Source organism: Pteropus medius, unplaced genomic scaffold (genome assembly GCF_902729225.1).
Source record: "Pteropus medius unplaced genomic scaffold, Ma_sr-lr_union100, whole genome shotgun sequence".
Taxonomy (NCBI): domain Eukaryota; kingdom Metazoa; phylum Chordata; class Mammalia; order Chiroptera; family Pteropodidae; genus Pteropus; species Pteropus medius.
The window spans coordinates 12234752-12256658 of NW_024349800.1; the positions used below are offsets into that span (position 1 = coordinate 12234752).

The 21907-nt window shown below is 31.4% G+C and overlaps 1 protein-coding gene across 1 annotated transcript in view; it reads right to left on the reverse strand.

The window, feature by feature from the left end:
• DACH1 (dachshund family transcription factor 1) overlaps nucleotides 1-21907 on the reverse strand; it is a 383360-nt gene that overhangs the window by 197149 nt on the left and 164304 nt on the right.

A 21907-nucleotide genomic window follows, 5' to 3' on the forward strand; every position in this document is an offset into this window, starting at 1 on the left:
CCAACATCAATTATCAACTTCTAGGAAAATTATATTGGTTCACTAAGGCAAATTTGATTATGCTTTCCTATTCTTCATCCTTTCAATTCTGTAAAAATCTCAACTATCGCTATTATTAAATTCTATTGTAATTATTTGTTTACCAGTCTGTCCAACTATACTATGAATTCCTTGAAAGCAGAAGTCATGAGTCATTTAATTTTCTTTTTGTTCTCTTGTGCTCTCCACAGAGCAAGCATTCAGTTTTTGATTGAATAAATAAAAACACTACCCCAAAAATCTAGAAAATGTGGAACAGTGTACAAAGGCAGTCACTAAAATACATAATTGAAGAAGATAGTTTAAAGGGCCAAAAATTTACCCAAATATTCTCATATTTCAAAATAAAGAAGATTCAGTCTTGCAACATAATCTAAATCCAGATTATTAAATTTAACAAAATCACATATTTGGTTGAACAGTATGAAATTGTTGATGGTTGACCAATTTTAACCTATAAAAAGACAATTTTATATTATCAATTTATCATCTGATAACCAAATTCAATTTCATTAGCCAAGTCCCCTGAAGAAAACTGGGTCCTAAATTCACTCATGCAAAAACCATGCTCTCCAAAATTTACTCACAAGAAGAAAACACTCGTCCCCAGCACCTATAAACATCCGCTGGTTTTAACATCAAAACACTGCATTTACCAAACAACGGAAAGTAAACCCTAACAAAAGAACAACAAGACAACCTAAGCCTGAGTGAAGTGTGATTGTCAGTAAATTCAGTGCTGGTGCTGCTCCCTAATCTGTCATTTCCTCTTATCCCAGAAGCCTAGCTCACTCTGCAGACAAAGGGCAAAGGGGAACGCAGCACAACCCAAGTCCTGCTGTCTTTTACCTACTGTAATGGCTCCACCTGATACCTGCCATTATCTCATCCACCAGGGCAACATTGCCTTCGTAAAGCTTTTCCTTCTAGTGCTTTCTTTCCCAATATGCTTGAAATATTGAAACATTAAGGCCACAAAAACAAAGCCCTAGGTTGAATATCCCTCTCTCTAGATATGTTCCGTCTATTCATCTATCTTCCTACACATACCAAGAGATCCTCTCAGAGTTATAAAAAATATTTCAGAATTGACAGATTACACTGACTTTTCAAAAAAACTGAAAAGAACCACCATTTAGAAAGAACTGTGTGCATGAAACTATAGTAAGCACTATATTAATACTATATTAATATTAATATTAATAATCACTATATTAACACATATAGAATGTATAGTATGTGTGCATGCATACTGTTCAAGATGAGGAGAATAAAGCGCAAAGGGATACATAACAGCCTAAAATTATACCACTAATCAATGGGGCAGTTAGAATTCAAACTGGAATTGTCTAACTCCAAAGTTCACACTCTTAACTACTGCATTCCAAATGGGCCTCCAGGAACTGACCCCAGAGTGCAGCTGTAATATGTGACGACATAGAAATGTTTGGGAACTAAATTTTCCATAAGTGTTGAATTTCACAAATGTCAAGTTCACTTCAAACTCTTAAGTCTGAAATGCCAATATTTGGCTCATTATATCACAAAGTGATTTCAAATACATAAGAGTAAATAAAAAAAAGTTAGAAAAACAAAAATCATTCTAACATGGTGTCAAATGATTAAATCTTTATTTGATAGGGGATGGGTGAAGAATGAAGGAAGACAGGCTTAGAGGAAAAGCTGGAGGCTTGTCTCCTGCTGAAGAATACCTCTAACTTTGCCATGTATACAGACATTCAATTCTTCCTGGGTCCATATGTCAGCATTTTTTTTTTTTTTTTTTTTGGTCTGTGTGGAATATGACCTCTATTATAACCTAGAAACTAGAAATTTTCCAGGTTCCTCATTTGAAACAATCGAAAGCAACTTGTTTTACTTTCTGCAAGAAGCTTTTTCTGATGGCTACAGCTGTGATGATTGCAGACTGAATTTCTTAGTCCTCACTGCCCGCCCCATTCATATGGCACATATACTGTGATGGATTCTGTGTTATGATATTATTATTACTGATAATACTTTGTGAGTAAAATTTGCCTCCCAATGAGATCTTGATCCCTTGAATATAGAAACTAAAATATAATCTGATAAACTCTTCACTAAGGTATAGCAGGTTGAGACTAATAATACTACTTCCTTAATCTAAAATAAATAATAATAATAATGACATTTAAATTCTTTAGTGGTCTGAATAACAGCAGTCCTGAGTAAGAATACTATTTCATTATTTTCCCTCACTCTTTTATTTTTTTAATTTGTTTGTATTTGAATTTCATTCACGTTACCAAGAAAATTTTATTAAATGTCACCCTGGTCTAAATGAATCTGTCAAAGAAGAAAAAATTATTCAAGGAAATTTCTGGAAGGGTCACAATTTTATGAAGCATGAAAATAAGAAAGAAAATTAAAAGTTAATTTTTAATTGGCCGAAAATTAAAAGAGCCGATGCTTCCCTAACATACTTCAAGGTTTATCATTAACAAGTTTTCTAAATTAAACTATTTGGGATCTAGCATATGAGTCTGTAGAAGCAAACTGTTCTTTCCTCGTCTTCTTCTCATTCAGTTCAGTTCAGTTTCATATTATATTTGACCTCACTGGAAGACTACTTCAGACCAGTGTTTACTTCACATGGCTATGTCATTCCTTGTCCATTCTCCCTTCATTGTGTATTCCTCCTCACTGGATGCCCTAATTATACTTCTATTCAACCCAAGGTGTTAGTGACAGATCAGACAACTGTCCCCACTACTTCTTAGCTATAGATCCTTGAGCAAGTTAACTAACTTGGGACTTGGAATCCTCATGTTAAAATGGGACTACTTGTATGCACTGTAGAGGATTCTAATAAGAAGTGAATGACAGGCAGGATATAAAAGCCTCCTAGTCCAGTGCTTTGTATATGGCTGGTATTCAGAAAAAGTTTCTCCTTTATCTTTTTTCAGAATTTTCTCTGATGCTCATTTGACTTCCTCACATGTGCGTGTACGCACACACACGTGCACACACACACAGAGTATAAGATGTTATTATGCACCAAATCTCAAAATAATTAACATACAAGTCTACTCATGGGCTTAATTTAGTTTCAAAAGAACACTTATAAACTTAAAAAATTCTCGACGAAGTCAATAAAAATGTACTTAGATATCTAGTCCTATGGGAGGAAAAGACTAACTTCTATTTAATATCCTAACGCTATAATGAAATTATTCAATGGCTCAAAATAAATACTTCTGAACCTCAATTCTGGGATCTTAAAAACGGTTCATCTATGATATAAGTCATTAAAAGATATGTTTGTAAGTATTGTTTGATAATAATCATATCAATTTATAATATCAAAGTAATAAAACTGGATTTTATATATCAGTTCTTAGGATGAGACAGTAGAATATATTTATTGTTTTCATTGTATATTATGTATCATATATTTTCCATGACAGTCAAAATTTATTTGGAATTTGAATAATTGAAATCCAGTATATATTTATATAATGTATATCATAGTTACTTATTTTAATTTTCTTCACTTAGCTTAAATATTCTTATCATGTCTGAAATATTAGCAACAATATAGTCTAACTTGAATATTTAAATATCTTCAAACATATTATTATATGTTTAAACATTATTAAATATTTAAATAATATTAAAACAGACTATTGTATTCCAAAAACTGGAAAATCTGTGATTCGAAGAATAAGTTTTGCTGATACATTTTCATTTTCCAAAGAACTAATACCCAAAAAGTGTGTATTGTTTCAAATTTTAGGAGTTTCTAAAAATGTCTTCTGTGAAACAAATAGACACATATTTCCTTGATAAATGTGCAAGTTTTTCATATTTTAGATACCTTTTCAAATTCCAAACATTTTTCTCTACTCTCCTTGCATTTCTTAAAATAAAAATCTGAATATTAGTCCAATTTTTCAATTAGGATGTCAAAAATCTCAAAAAAATCTGTTAATACTTTTGGGGCCATAAATAACATCTTTTAACCAGAGTACAAGCTTCTTAGACTCATAATGTAAAGGATGTCACTATCTTTCTATGTAATCAACATTAGGAAACCAAGCTTGAGTTTAGAACTTAACTATGAGGCAGAAATTAATTTACATGACAAACACCCAAACAGTGAGGGGCAGGGGAAGAGGAAGGAAGGAAGGAAGGGAAGCACAGCGGAAGGAAGGAAGGAAGGAAGGAAGGAAGGAAGGAAGGAAGAAGGAAGGAAGGAAGGAAGGAAGGAAAGGAGGGAGAGACGAGGAGGGAGGGAGGGAGGAAAGATGTGTATATCACTTTCTAAAATTTGGAATACAAAGAGTAGCATGAAATTATGTTTTTGACTCTTATTGGGGAGGGGCAGCTCACAAACTTACAAGCAGATACTGTTACATTAAACAAATTCCAATGCTCTAATAGAAGGTTAGGCTTTGTAATGGAAAGTTACTTGAATTTTCATGCTATAGAGTTGTTAGTAGTAAGTAATTATACAACTGTATTTCCAATGATGGAGTCCCATCACTGTGCTTGTTCCCTTCCCAGTGGAAAATATCTCATGAAGCAAAGAGTGGCTAAGGGATTCAAGAGGAGGAAAACACATACCATAAAATATAATTAAAAATTGTGGAGGCTGCATATGACAAGAATAACCATAAAAAAACAGATACAAACCAGCTGGCTGTTAACAACTTCTGAGTTATAAAAATCTTAAACCTGCTGTAAAGCACTCAATTCGATTTACATAACCACAGAGATGACATTCCTTTTAGGCTCCTCTGTTGGGGATTATTTTGACATGTTTTAAAGCAACATAAAAAGCAACTGTGAAAGGAAGACAGGTATCATCTTACACAGATATTCATTCCTGCCTTAAGACTGGACTTTCATACTTTAATTTCAATGTCTTTCCTAGAACTGGAAAATATCTTTAATGGACACTGGTTGTCTGACATTACAGCATTATGCTTTGGATGCTCATATTTCTAATAACATTGATGCTTTCTCTGTGTGTGTTGTGTATTTGAGTCACTGGCCTTACACAATTTTAGCTCAGTGGTACCCAGCCAAGAACCAATATTCATGGTCTATAAGAAGGGAATAATATTTTGGTCAACCATGACTGAAACAACTATAATTTCTTAGAAACCTAATGATGCAGACAGCTTTCTACAAAACTAGCATAGATTGCTGTAGGGAATTAAAAATAAACAAAATAAAATAAAATCAATCGTACATTGAGTGAAGTTTTGATGTATAAGTGCTGGCAGCCGAAATTGCCCAGAGCACAAAATGAGCTTCGCAGTTTGATAATTCGCTTGATTCACTATGTTGCTACATGCAGGGCATTTTATGCCTGACTTATATTTAGTCCAGTCACCTGCTTAATGTTAGAAGAGTTATAATTATATACAAGGGTTTTGATCATATAGCATGTCAATATTTCAGGTCTGACATAAAACATATATATTCATTGAGGTTTAGCCATTAGAAATGTTTTTAGTAATAATCTGATCTACAGTTATAATAAATCACAAAACCATTCTATTTTTACTAGGAATAAGGTAAGCAAACATATTTGGTTCATGTGACAATACGGTCCCTTAAATGAATACAGTAGAAAGAGCAGAGGCAGTGAGTTATAAATTCAAATTCCCACTCTGCCACTTTCAAGCTGTTCTGATCTTGAGCAGCAAAACTGAGTCCTTATTTCCTCATCTGTGAATTGGGGTTTTATAATGTACCACAAAAAGTTATTAGAAGATAATATGATATAATATATAAATGTGTTAAAAAGAAGTTAGAACTTTAAATGAATCTCTAAAATAAGCTGATTTTTTTATTATGTTAAATTGTCTTCGCAATTATAGTAACTGTGTCAGTTCTTTAGCCTCTGTGACTATTTAAAACAGAAATTATCATGAGAAAAACAGAGAAATCAGCTAAGTTTGGTATGGAACAGATAATAGTGGGTTCAATTTTAGTCACTGACAAGTTTGAAATGACAACAGGAAATTCAAGTGCAAATATACAATATCTAGTGATGGATATAAAACATTTTGGAGAGCATTATGAATAAAAGTGATGATAATAATGAGAAAGGATATAAGATCATTATGGAACTGACTCCAAACAGTAAAAAGCAAAAAGATAAATTTTAAACTTCTCTATAAGTTTTTCCTATTTATTATAAAGTATAACAGTAATATTTTTACTACATTGTTTTGCCTTGAGTAAATATGAACTTAATCACTAAAAAATGTCTTGGTACCAAGCAAAATCAATTCCTAAGGTCTTTTAAATTTAATTTATTAGGTAAAATATAATGTTTTTATTCTTTTGTTGACTAGATCTGTCAAAGATAAACTTAAATATGAGGAAAGAGGGATAAACATTATTTAAACTGTGCCCTGGAATGTTACAGTCATTTCTGCACAACAGAATGATTAATCAAATGTTATTTAAATAGACAACCATCTACAAAATTATCCAACTTAATACCTCTAAATATGATTTAATCAAACATGTGTACTTCAGATTTCAAACAACTCATTCAACAATTATATTGTTTCTACTGAAAAGAGAAAGTTGTGCAACTTGCTAGATTGTATATTTCCAAAATAAAATAACAAGTGAAAAGTTTTAGGTAAAATGACTCTTTGAAATTAAGTTCATTTTTATTTCATTGGCATATTGAATCCTAGAACTAATAAAAAATAATAATAATACTTATAAAATTATCCTAAATGTAAAAAAAATTTCTCTACAACATATCTGGGAGAGAATAGTCAAGACGTTTATGAGTTATCAAAATCAAATAGTCCACACAGTCTGTCAGTGAGTTAATATTTGAAACTGTCTTTTTTCCCTCTGTAAGTTTTTCTCTTTTAGGAGTGAAATTCATTTGTACAGTCCTACTTTCTAGAAAAATGGAGAATTAATCTATATCCTTCGTTAAATATCCAAAGACACTGATCATACTCCTCCCCTAAAACCCTGTATTTTTTCTAAATATCTTCATTTCCTTCAATCAATCTTAATAAACTATCTTCCAGTTTTGATGATTCAATTTGGACAAATTGTTTTCTTTCATGATCTCTCAAGACATAATAACCATAAATGGACAAAGTACTATTGATACAGTATAAGCAAGCAAGGCTGCTGCCAAAACAGTGTAATACATAGAGCTCATTAGCGCCCATATAATTTATCAAATTTAAAATGGACTTAAATGAATCACCATATTGGCCCTAGTGTATTGACATTGTATTCCCAGATGCAAAATCGTACTTAGGTTAGAATATCAAATGTTATTTTTAAAATGTCCAGGGTGAAATGAATTGGTGAATACAAGTTTTCAAAAAATCATAATCAAATACAATAAACATAAATGGACACAATGATGCTGATAAGTGTGCAAAGCTGCTGCATAGTGATTTAGAAGACAGAGATGGCAGTCGGGTTAACTGTCTTGAGCAAGAAAAATAAGTGCCAAAATTACTCATCTGTAAAACGGAAACCAAAATTACTACCCAAAGACATATTATAGGAATTTAAAAAACTAATATATGAAAAGAACTAGTAACTGAAATATAATAAATCCCAATAGATGGTAACAATTATTAATACTCTAATGATCTGAGAATTACACATTCATTAATCAACTGATGATTGCCTTGAATCTTTAGTTACATCACACTCATTGTGATCAACATAAAATCCTATCTTTATTTTCTCACCAAAAAATGCTATTAAATTTGTTTTTCACATGCCTGTACAAATAAATTTTTTAGGCAAATCAGACACATTTTAAGCCAGTATCAAATGTCACTTTCCACAATAATGACAATGATCAACCCCTTTACTCCTAGTTTTCTCTTCCTCTGTAAAAAAACTATACTGCCTTTGTATAGCTCTCTTGGTAATTGCAAGTTTGTATCTTCAATTACAGTTTATTGAGTGGCAATGCCATTCATCTTTGCACACCCTAAAACTCATGATAAATATTTGTTGAATACATTATGATTACTCCCAAAATATATATTCCACAAATGATTTTTGGTATAGTTATGAGTATGTCTCATGATAAAAATACAACAGTCATTCCAGATTAGCTGCAAGTTTAAGATATTGTATTTAATGACAACATATCCCTTACTTATTTAGAAGTTAGGGATATGTGTGAATGTGCATGTGTGCACGTGCGTGTAACTTCTCTAACTGAGAGAAGCATTTATTAGAAGAAGATGGAGGAATTAGAGTCTGAAAAAGCTAAGATGATAATTCAAGAATATCAATCAGTTATCTTTTGCTACTTTGGTTCTCTACTCAGACTCTAGCCTCTGCTAAACACAAGATTTCGTTAAAACACTGACATTTAAACTATTTTAAATACAACTCAAGAAAAAGAGGAGAAGGGAGAAGAGGAGGAAGAGAAAACAACAACAAAAAAACTAGATTGAGAGGATAGATGATTTAGGTTTAGAGAGCAAGACCTAGGTTCACATGAAAAACATAAAGAGATCAATGAAGCAAATATCTACTGGTCAAAGAGTTACTGGAGAAAGAATTCAAGGGCTGATAACTATACAATAAACAAACTATTATATCATTGAAATATATGGAAACCCAGGTTCATAAATTTAAGGAAATTACCAATGTCATACATATATTTAGTGGTTGAGGTTAATCAAGGACCACATCCCCTTAAAAGCCCAATTGTATGATTCCCAACTATTAGATTCCCTAACTCTACTAGGTTTTGAGAGTGAATATAGATAAAAAATAGAGATTCTAGAGACTTCAATTGTTTACTTTTTAAAATCAATTCATCATTCATTTGCTAATACTTGATATAATCTGCATAGTCATCTCAAATAATATAGCCATGAAGATTCCAAAGAGCACAATATGCAAAGTTCATTAATACTCACATAATTTTTTAAATATAAAAGGGATTTAAGCTACAGTACCTTAAGGTTTGATTCCCAGATGCAAAATCTTAGTTAGGTTACAAATACCAAATGCTATTGTTAAAAGTCTCTTGTGTGAAGTAGATTGGTGAATACACGTCAAAAAATATCATGATCAAACCTGGCACTTTTGTTGACAGACTTTGTAGTGAGGTCGAAGGTGTAATTAGGCCAGAAAATTACTTTCTCACTACTAGAATTGTTCCCTTCAGGTCTTGAGTTATCAGCCCAGAAAATTTCATTAAACACTAAATTCACTTTAAGACAACTGTCAAAATTAAGCAGAGGTGAGTCAAGTCAAGGTCCTAATATTCAAATCTTTCATTGGATTTTGAGATTCAATATAGAATTTAAAAATGCTACAGGTTAATTTTTCTATCAAGACTAAACTTTTTATAAATTTCAGAAACAACTTTGTATTTTTCCTTTGGAAAACAGAGTAAAGCAGAATAACCAAATAAATGTAGAATTTGAAATGCTGAAAGCCATAAACTATTGAAATGATTTAAACAATATTTAAGATTCCTCCCAGCATTAGCTGAGAAATATCATCAAAGACCATATTATAATATAGACTAGTAACTTTAATGTCTGTAAAAAATTAATTTATGTCTAATATGTGAAGTCGTAACAAGTTTTTCAAATTAAACATATTAATGAAACTTTGAAATGTTCTGTAAAGATTTGATTCTATCCTTAAAAAGGAAAAAAATTTATTACAATGCTTACAACACCTGTTCTTCCTAAGCGGTTTCCCATCCAAGTACTAACCAGGCCCGACCTTGCTTAGCTTCCGATATCAGACATTGCGCTTGTTCAGGGTGGCATGGCCATAGACCATGGACTGTGGCTCCACTAGGGTGTGAACTCAGGACCTTCTGCATGTAAAGCAGATGTGCTAACTTCTACGCTATGGAACCACATCCTTAAGCAAGTTATTTAAATTATTTATGCTCTAGTTTATTTGTATGTAAAATGGAATAAACAATATCTCCTTCATAATTTGACTTGAGAAATAAATTACATCTTTAACTATTAGCAAAGTTCATAACCAGCAGTAGTTAATAAATGTTTGCACCCCCCATTTTAACCAATAAACTATATTGATTGAGTAAATTATTTCCAATTTAATGATATTTAGACCAGATAACATGCTAGCAACAGGAGATACAGTGGTGAAAAGCATAGACAAAGATGTTGATTCCATATATAAAAGTACTAAGAATTTTTCAGTATAAAGCATATGTATCTGGTAAGTTTGGTTTTTTTTAATTGTATAGAATGTATACACAAAGTATTGTATTAAGTATATTTATTACAACTGCAAGTATATCTATAAAAGAGACATGAAAATAGTATATCTTAAAGCAAATTTCAAATATTATTTATGTGCAAAAAATATTTTCGTTTTGTGTTTTATATCTGCAATATGGCCATGCTCTTCTAAACCACATGATTAAGATAAATTGGAATAAGCTTTTAAAATGTTTTCTAAAAAGTAAAGCTCTCTTTGAAAGTATTCATAGGGTTTCCAGATATGTTACTTAAGAAATGCTCATTTTATTTAAGAAATCCATGCTAACTTAGAGAGGAAATAAGAATTCAGTTGAAAATATAATGATCATTAATGAAAAGATGACATAAAATATGTCAAATTAATAAAGAATCATGCATGCTAGTTAATGTGGCATTTTAGAAACAAAACTAAGTGAGATTGAATAAAAAATGAAGCAGCTGCTGATGTCAAATTCTAGGTACAGATATTTTTCATATAGAGTAGGAATAAATGTTTACCTATGAAAGACTATAACTCAAGGTACTTTTAATAATATTTTGTGAAGAGGAACTGGAGAAAAAACAATAACACACTCAATTGTTTACATGGCTAAGATCTCACTTTAGCTATGATTTTTACAGATAAAAGAAATATGGGCAGATAAGGATAGTCCAGGTCACATGTGTTTAATTATAATCCTGAAATTTAAGACATTAATGCTTAGAAACCCCAGAAGCAATAGATTTTTTTTTGAATTCAGGCCAAGAACAACAGTAGTGTAGGCAAAACTAGCTGGACGGACATTTGACGCATTCAAGGGAAATGAATATTACTGCTGAGAATATAGAATAGTGTACTAATGGTTATGATGCTGACCATTTTTATGATCAAGTTAAAAAATATCAAAAGAAGCTATGTGCTCATTTCATTAAAATAAGAATATTGATATTTGGAGGAAGTGCATATTTCTAAAATGTCTACCTTCCAAGAGTCTTCTCTAACCGATACATATAATATTTTATTATAGATGATTGATGTGAAGCTCACTGTAATTTCAAAAATTCATAGAATATTATTATGTCATGAAATCCATGCCGAGAAAGCAATTGCCATTATAAATCAAAAAGACAACTCATATGGACAGGTCATATGGTAACGGGTTCTCCTTAGACTGGTATCTTTAAATGTAATTAATTCGATAAGTAACTTAAGGTTAGGAATGATGAGATGAATCTCATGTTTAAATAACTTCAAAATACTGTTATATTATAATGCTAAGAGATTAATTTTTTGGAATTTAGAAATACCTGCATTTATATTCATTTAAATCAACATGGTTCCATGTAGTTCTTCTTAAATTTTTCCCCCTAATATAATTCCCTAGAAGAATTTCATTGAGCAGTAGAAGATAATATATAATACAGAAGATATTTACTGCTTTAATAGATTGATGAAGATATCCTAATAGAAGAGCAGATTTTGAAAATCTTCACCATGCCACATTTTCACATTTAGAAAATAGTTTTAAACTAGATGTTTTAACAGAGAAAAGAATAGCTCAAAAGTTGACTTCTAGGGAATAATGTATTATTAGACAGATTAAATATTTTACTGACTTTAATATTGAATATTATACATGTTTAAAGAGAATCTTGATGATATAGCATCACATCTGTAAGACTAACTCAGAATAGCAACTCATAATTTCATAGATCTTTGGAATAGACAAAGAGTCTTACATTCCCTACTAATACCTAAAAACTCAACACTCTTTCTTTAAGCCATATCCTTACATCCCAGGAAGCAAACTAAATCATTACAAAACTCATATTTAGAAAAATAGTCTCTCCACATATTATGGCATTTCTTAAATGAAAATTAATGGGAATATGTTTGATGGAATAATTCTCCATCAAATGATTTGATGTAGGAGATATTTTAGTGAATTAAATATAAATCACAAAATTCTATATATTGTGAAGATCAAAAAGTAATCATTGACAGGAGAAGAGAATTGTATCAGGAGAAAAATATTTTGTTTGAGCTAACTGGGACATACAAAAGCAATTTTTTAAAAAATTGAGGAAATGATTACAATCTGATGCCATAAATGTGGGAAAGGACCCATCATTCTCAGAATTGATAGGTTTGAACAGAGAGATAAATAACTGGTTTATATTTGAAACAAGGCAAAAGTCCTGTTTTGAAAATCATCATAATAAAACTAAATATCAGATGACATCTTGTTACATAAGACTTTGAAAGCATTTTGTGATACATTAGCTCATTTGTTCTTCACAAAATCCTATCAAGTAGGAGATAAAACAGATCGTGTGATTTTTGGTTTATAGATGAAAAAGTAAGTATTTTAGAAGGCAGCTTTATGTTGTAGGAAAATAACCAGTAAATTGGAGTCAGAAAACTCGAATTGAAAACTGACTCTAGCACACAATCATGAAACTTGGGACAAGTCTCAGCATTTTTTCCCCTTCACTAAATGATGTTTTAGGAACCAGTATCTACCTTGTGATGACTGAACAAGTGAGGCCAGATGGTATTAGTCAAGGTCATATTGCTAGCAAGTGATAACGAAGAGAATGAAAGCCAGACTTTTCAGTTCCAAGTTAAGAGCCATGTCACAATACCACGTTGTTTGAAAAACACATCTACTTTAAAGAGAATAATACCCAACTCATTGTATTCTAAAAGCAGCAAAGATTAAAGAATCAAACCCCTGGTGGTCTTCTCTGGGAATTGGGCTTATGGCAACTTTAATTAAAATGTGAAATGGCAAAAAACAGATGATCTTGAAAGAATCTGGTCTACTGCTGTATCTTTAGCCACATATCAACAAGTGAACACAATAAAAAGCTCTCACAGTAATTATACTGACTACTTCCTTAATGAAGTGCAAAAGTATTTGCATAATTTGATTCAATTTATTGAATTAGGTTACAGTTTTATCACTTTGAAAACCAGCTTCATTGTTGACTTCACAGTATATTTCAATTCATTTCAAACAATTAAATAACACAGCATACAACTATAATAAATTAAAAGCAATCTCCATTTTTAAGGTCTACTACCATTTGTAGTGTGCATATTTCTGAAAGCGATATATGAATCTGAACACATAATAGTGTTATGGCATTTCATATCTGTAAAGTTTAGTTTGCTCACAAAAATTTATAAAAGGAATTTACTGGTAAGAAGTCCTGAAAAGTAAACATGTAATAACCAAATTTTAGTGTTAACTAGCTCTGTTAGGAATATCTATGGAGCATATTCACATGAATTTGAAAGTCTTGCCAAACTAAGACTTCCTAACACAAGCTATACATTTTAAAAGTTACCAATTTTATAGATAGATCCAATGGAGTTGATAAGAGCATGGAAAGTCAGCAATAATAACCAATAAGTTTGGATGAGCCTATTTAATTACGATTACAATAATAATATGTTATCTTTGTCTTGCTTCATCATTTGCAGAATTCTGGTATAAATTGTGTCATTTGACATTCAGGGCAATTCAACAAGAAAATAATTTTGATATAATAAAAAGATTCTTTTTTACAGATGAATAAAATAGAAGATCAAAACATTTGACTGTCTTAGTTATTACACTTTTAAAAAGTGGTATGGCTGGAAGATTCTTATGGTTTTCAAGAATTGACTCCTCTCAGAGACTTTACTCTTCATTTAAATCTCTTTAAGAGTTCATGTCTTTCTACTGTCATTTCTGATGATCTTTACCGGTTAAAATAATATTATTGTTTCTACCCATAGCTCCAAATCCTATCACAACTATAAGCATTACTTTATATCATATTCAATTACTGCCATTTCCTATTTATTATTAATTTTGCAGCTGTGGATCCCTTCATGGGGTAGTTGTAAAGAAGGGCAGAGAGAACAAAGAAGAAAAAGCATTCAAAATTTAATTTAAATTGGGAAAAAATGTATTTGTCAGCTTGCCACAGTGATAGTTTACATATGAGTTAACTATTCCATCCATGAGAACCAGTGTAACAAAAAATGTAACATAAAATGTGAAGCATTCATCTCAAAAGTAATTTTTAAAAGTATCTTAAAAACAATGAAAGAATATAAGAATATAAAACCTTGAAAGACACCATTTAACTAAAAAAGCACCATGCCAAGATTGGAAGAATAATTCAAAGTAAAATAAAATAGAATCTATAAGCTTTAATAACTAGAAGGGGACAAGATGGTCCTATTCAATCTACCTCCAGTGGAAAATTACCTTCGAATTTCCCTAACAGTGAGAAAATAGATGGTTGATGGTCAAAGAGGGAAAGAACTTTTTAAAAAAAACTATTCCTCTTTTTACTATGAACAATATGGCCCATAAAAATTAATTAAATGTAAAAACTATGGCTAAAAAAATTTCATCTCACTTTTTTATTGAACCCTTTTGTCAGAAAAGTTTTATGACTGATACATTCCACTCTTAGACAGTTCTCCATGTAACGAGGCTCTTTCTTATGGAAGCCAATACAGACCTCTCTGTAATTACTAATCATCAGTTAGATTTCTGTCTGCAAAAAAGAACAGAGTATGAATCTACTCTACCATCCACTATCACACATTTCCCTAAGACTAAACATCACCATCATTTCTAAATCCCTATCATCTAGGCTATTCTCTTAATGCTCACCAGTTTGTCAACGTCCTACTAAAAATTATGGTGTCTTGACTGAAAATAACATCCCAGATGTCATTTGAAGTGCAGAGTAAAATATTATTGCTGTTTCCCTTTATCTGGACTTTATATTCCTATCCATTAAGCTTAGGGTTATATCAGTACCTTCAGAAGTTCTATTACAATGTTGGTTCATATGATTATAGAACCAAATAAAATCTTTTGTTGTTTTTCATGTAGAATGTTTTCAAATCAAATCTTAAGATCATTCATGACTAGGTCAATAAATGTTTTAGGACACTAAATGCAAAATTTTATTAATTCTATTATCTTTCTGACATTTGCCAAGTTCTCTTGAAACGTCTGTCCTGCAAATACTTTTAATTAGCAATTTTATTTCTCTAAAAATAGGAGTGAAATTGTAAAATTTATCCCCAAAATGCATGGAGAAAATTTAAAGAAATTTCAGCATGATCTGAGTAAATTCTTAATAACAAACCTGAAGCACATCGCTAAGAGGAAGAGTTGGCCTTTCATGAATTTCACCAACTTTTGAAGTTGACCTCAAAAAGAAAAGCCTATCAGAGTCAGAGAAGAAGGCTAAAACAATTCTGTTTATCTTGTTTTGCATGACTTCTGTTCTATAACATCTTCAGGAATATCTATAGTAGAGTTGGTTGTTTTTCTTGAATGAAAAATCATTGTATTTGTTTTCCTCACTTCTCTTGGTTAAGGGGAAAGCATGACGAAAATAGTACCTCCTACTGGTCAATAAATTGCAGCGAGCAATAAAAGATAACATATGAGGTCTCGTATGACCAAAAGATTAGAAAATTGTCTGAGAATCTCACAAATAAATGGATAATCCACAAAACTCCAGCAATTCACATGCCATACACCATCATAATCAAAAGCTGACTTAAAATTCAATTTGCTTTTCTTAATAGAATAAATTTCTCCTTTGTCAAAAAAGAAGCAAAAAATACCTACCTAGCAATTAGTCAATAAAGGATATTAGCAACTCCCTTACTGAAAATCTACTGAGAGAGAAATGTAAGTATATTAAACTCTTAGTATGGCCCAGCAGAGACATACGAGGCTGCAGAACTCGGTAGAAACTTAGAAGACAGAAACGAAATTGGGGAAGAAATGACTGTAATTTTCTTCTAAATTAAGTAGATGAGAGGCCTGTCCAGAAGTCTAGTAATATGTGGTTATTTAACTAAATCTAAAAATAGCAGATCTTTGCTTTAAGAACTTAGAAAAAAAGATTGTTATGAACCTCTATGCTAGTAACAGATCCAAGGTCATATTGCATCTTGACTGGAATGCTTAATTATAATGTATACTATATATTTAATAAAATAAATATGTTTATTACTTAGTTCCTCATACCAAAGACGTATATACATTCAGTTAAATTATTAGCTGCACTTTATTCATATATGCACTAAATTAGTTCTACATCAAGATACTGTGGGCACAATGAAGAATTCAATCCTTGAGAACTGCATAATACAGTGCATAATATAGTAATACACAGGAATTTTAAAGACTAATATGTTCTATGTTGCCATTTTATTCCTGTAAATATTGCTTCTCTAGAACATCAATTTAAGGATATAAATTTCATCAATTGTTGATTATAATGCTTAAATGTAGCCATCAGAACCCATAAATGAACAAAAGAATAGTGTCCTCCATTTACTTAGTTCACCTCCCCTTTAGACCTGAGATGCTGAATCTTTAATGTGGAGCCCAACCATGCTAATAAGATTTTATGAACTTCATTATACCACCGGTGTTTAAATTTGTTACTCTGAAGTTTAATAATTCCTCTCAGAAATCCTCTATTACATAGATATTAGCCATGTTTATTGAACAAATATTTATCTTGAATATCTGCCCCTTAGCAAGTAATTTTCTACATACTAGGATATTACGATGAACAAAAATGACCAAAATCTCCAAATACTGTGTGTATGTATGTCTACCATACCATGCTTGGATCCTCACAACCCTTTGCCCAGTGACTTGCTGGGTGTCATAGGCTGAGAATGACTCTCAGAATTATGCCCACATCTTAATTCAAAGAACCTGTGAATGCTACTTTCTATGAGAAAAGATTCTTTGCGGATATGATTATGTTAAGGATCTCCAGAAGGGATTATCCTGGATTATCTGACAAACTCGAAATATAATCACAAGTGTCTTTACAGAGAGGCAGAGGGAAATTTCTCTCTCTCTCACACACACACACACACACACACACACACGACGGCAGCAATTAGAGCAATACAAACTGAGGAAAGCTGGCAGTCACTGGAAGCTCCAAAAGGCAAGGAAAGGAAGCTAACAAAGAGCCTCGGGAGGGAGTGTGGCCCTGCTGACATCTTGATTTGGCTCAATGATACTGGCTTTGGACTTCTCCAGAATGGTGAGAGAATGAATGTTTAAGTCACTAAATGTGTGGTTATTTGTTATAGCAGCCACAGGACACTAACAGCATACTCAACACAAGTTTTAAAACTAAATAAATTACATGAAGTCTAGTATTCTTTTCTCCTTCCAAAAGGAGTAATGAAGATATATTGCTTTATTTTTCACTTCAAGAAAAATATAGAGGCTATCTGCATTAAATACTGATAGCTTAAATGCACTACCATCAACATGTTCTGTGATTAAACTTCATAAATATTCCATGCATATAAATGTATGAAAATACATACATACATATACTACATAAACATCAATGATTTAAAGCAGAGGTCCCCAACTATTTTGGCACCAAGGACCAGTGCACCTATAAGAATCTAATGCCTGATGATCTGAGGTGGAGGTGAGGCACTGATGCTAGTACTGGGGAATGGCTGCAAATACAGATGAAGTTTCACTAGTCATGTGTTGCTCACCTTCTGCTGTGCAGCCTGGTTTCTAACAGGCCATGGACCAGTACTGGTCCACGGCCAGGGAGTTGGGGACCCCTGATTTAAATAGTTTATATCATATTTGCTCTTTGAGAAAGGCAGTTAGGAAATTATGTTTATTAGTGAAGACAGTCAATTCATTCGTGGATGTTTTACTTGTGTTTTTTTCTGTTATTCTTACTCGTGAGTCTCCCCAGGGAATACAATGCTTTGTTACGAAAAGTATTTCTCAAAATATGAGGCACATTTGCACACTATGCATTTTCCTTTTACAAGTTGAAATGTTTAATGCATTTAAAATGCTACAAATGTTGATAATACAAAAAGAGATAGGGTCGTTGTTGCTGCTTAGTAACATTTAGCAAGAAAAACACAGAACATAAATTTTGAAAATATGTTTTTGAATTATAAATCCACTTGGAAATACTTTCCTATAATCTTTTTTTAAAGAAAGATTGTTTCAATGGGATTAACTCAGGATTAATATTGCCCTGATTTAGTATTTTTTCCAAAATGATAAAATTATATTTATAAATTCTTACATTTTAAGCATAGCACATATATGCATGCAGTTGTTTTCTTTATCCTGAATGCATATTGATTATGTGCCTAGAAGCTCACAGTGAGAGACTAGACATGTCCAAGAAGCAAAACCATAAATTATTCATTTAATTTGAGTGTATTTGAAAAAAAATAGGTATTAGATAACTTTTCTTTTAATGTCAAATGCAAATATTTGGGACTCATTGAGTTACTTCCTAATACTTATACAAAAATTGTATTTCAAAACTGGTTTTCATTCTGCCCTAAGGATAAAATCAGGAAATTGGCCAAATACGCTAGCCAAGTTGGATTCCTTGCACAAGAGGGGAGTATTTAGAACTCCTAAATAACCCTTTCCTTCAGTGTAAAATGCACATGATACTACAAAAAGTATGAATGCTATTGAAACTCTGTTGCTAAGATGAATTTATTCCAACCTGGTACTTATTATCAAAAATGATTTATGATATGTGCACAGCCCAAATGAATATAAGGAGCACTGTAGGAGGTATTGCGTTGTGAGGCTCTACAAAGGCCTTTTTTCTTTCATTAACTTCCATTTCTGGTTGCTATGGCATCCAGTGACAACCATAAATTTTGGAAATTATCAACATCTGCCCACGCCCCCTCCAAAAGTTACACACGAGTCCACTCAAACAACAACAACAACAACAAATAAAAACTCTGTAAGCAAAGGCTAAAGCTGTTTTTTAAAAAATTACATATAAAAGCTCAAAATGGGACATAGCTCAAATAACTTAAATGCAGATGAAGATAATGTGTTTTGGAAAACTGTGTTAAATGACTCAAAAAGTGGTTCTAATGTGGACAAAGCCCTGGTGTTGAAGAAGCATATGAAAAGTTTAACCAAAATCATTCCATGAAGTGCAAGCGTTAAAAAATAAATAAGTACATATATAGATATATTCATAAATTACACATACCTAAATATATAATGTTAGAGCTAGGAAAAGACTTAAAAAATATTAAAATGGTTAGATTTTTTTTCCTGAGAAAACAGATGTCACCAGGAAAAATTACTATTAACTCTCATGTTCAATTTTGGAAAAGAAAAAATGAGAGAATGATTAGGAACAAATTGATTGATTTTTATAAATTTGTCACAATTAATAAATTTTCTTTTTCACAACTTTGAAGGAAAATTTGCATTTTTTATGCTTTTCAAATGGTACAAAAGTAAGGTCAACATTCATAGGTATGCTATCATTTAAAGTTACAGAAGCTTTGAGATTTGGGGGCAGGGGTTATTTTCTTTGTTGTCTTGAGGCTTACATGTTTGTTTATTTGTTTTGCTAGTTTTAGAAACATGATTTCCAAGTCTTTTAAAGATACTGATATAACTATACAGTCTCAGAAACAAATTTTTTAAATTTCAAACTCACAGGTCAAAAACATAGTAGAAATGTCTGTCACCAAACTAGTTTGCTTAGTGTCAACATTATTGACATTCAACTTTTTTATCATGTTTTAAAAAACTAAATAACACTCTGCATTTTCCCCACTTTAGGAAGAAAAAAAATGACATTTTATTTTATTAGAAGTAACAAATATAAGAAAAGAATTTAGCAAATATGAATAAAATCCCAGGATATATAAGTCTATATATTCATATAGAATCATATTTCCCCAACACACTAAGTTCTCCTTGGGAGAAAAGTGTTACTTCTGAGAACTTTAAGATTTCTTTAAGATTATTATATTTCCAGTTAAGACAGTAAATAATCCAGGGAGTGAGGAGGAGTGGAGGAGGTAGAACTATTATTATTCTATATTCCCTGAAACCTAAACTTCTCCAACTAAAAAAAAAAAAAAAAAAAAAAAAATTATTAAAAAAAAAACCAATCATATTGTATATATTAAAATAACACCATTCATATGCAAGAGTCAAACTTTGGCAGTTTCATATCTTTGGACCAATCTCTAAAAAGTTGAAAGCAAGTGAAACGAGTGATAATGAGCTCACACCCCCTGTCTTATAGCCATTCACTGGGCTCTATGGAGCACTTAACTGTCCAAGACCCACTTTTCAATCCAGTTTACTCTCCCGATGAACCTCTATTTTTCCATCCTTCTCTAGAACACGATTGTTTAAAGTCTTTTTTCAATATAATGTTTAATAAGCTTGAAAGAAATTCTGGTTTCTGTGTTCACAACATACTAGAATGAACGAAAGTAAAACAAACCAACAAACAAACAAACAAACATGTCTGAAAAGAACGGCATAACACTTGAAATAAATGAAATGATCCCACTTCAAAACTGAATATCTGTAAGGATGAGTCAAGTTTAAATTATCTTAGGTGTCTCTATTCACCAAGCCAGGGGAGTGTATAATACATTTCAGAAACAGAACTATCAAAAATAACAATATTTTGATTTTGAATTTCAGCATACAATAATCGATTATTTACAAACCCACTTGCCACAAAATTACTTGATGGTGAGGTGTTGCTATATGCAGATTCTGATGACATCATCTTTTTTTGTCGTTGCTTCAGTAATGAACTATTTTCTTCACCATAAAAGATTAAATGTTGCCAATTTAGAACTAGATTTTCCCTATTTTAGCATGAATATAATCTAGAATATTTCTTACTCATAACTGCATTTATTAATATGTAATATTCAACACAAACATCAAATGTAAAATAACCTGATGTTTTAATGATTATTAAAAATTATTATTTTTTAAATCTCTAAAAACATACTTCATTTAAAAATTAATTAAATCAAAGATCCTTAGTTCTTTCTTTTAGTACACCTGAGTCTTTCAACCATTAAACATGAAAAGTTAAGATTTTCATTCCATCTGGCCTATGTAACTACAAATCAAAACAAATTTTCAAATTATGAAATTTTATTTAGCTAAATAAAAACAGTTAAGGCTTAACAAAGCATTACGTATTTCTTCTCTAAATCTCAAATTTGGAAATAGAATTTCAGGCAGTAGGATTCAGTTACTTAAGAAACATGACTAACTAAATAAATAGAAATGATACTTGCTCTGTAATTGGGTCATTTTTAGCTATTAATTTCATTTTTCTATGTCTAATTTTTTATCTACAAAATTAACATAAAAATCTAATCCTCCATGGGACTTTTAATAAGTTACTGTTAAGTACATAATGTGGTACCTTACACCAAAAAATTAAGTATATAAAAGTAATAAGAAGCTTCGAATTTAACTCAACAGATGTTTGGTAAAGGTCCACAAAAGTGGAAGAAATTATTCAGATGTTACCACAAAAATAAAGGTGAATTTAAAGAATCATTGCTTTCAAGGCATTTCCAACCAAATATGGAATGTGAAATCAGATAATCATAATGGTATTATAGCACAGAAAAAGACCAATATTACAAAAGAGGAAAAATGAATTCAGAGAAAAAATGTAAATTTTCTCCTCCTCTTGCCAGAGTATCTTTCCTGTATCTGTTGTTTTATATGGCAAGAATGTACTAATGTTTA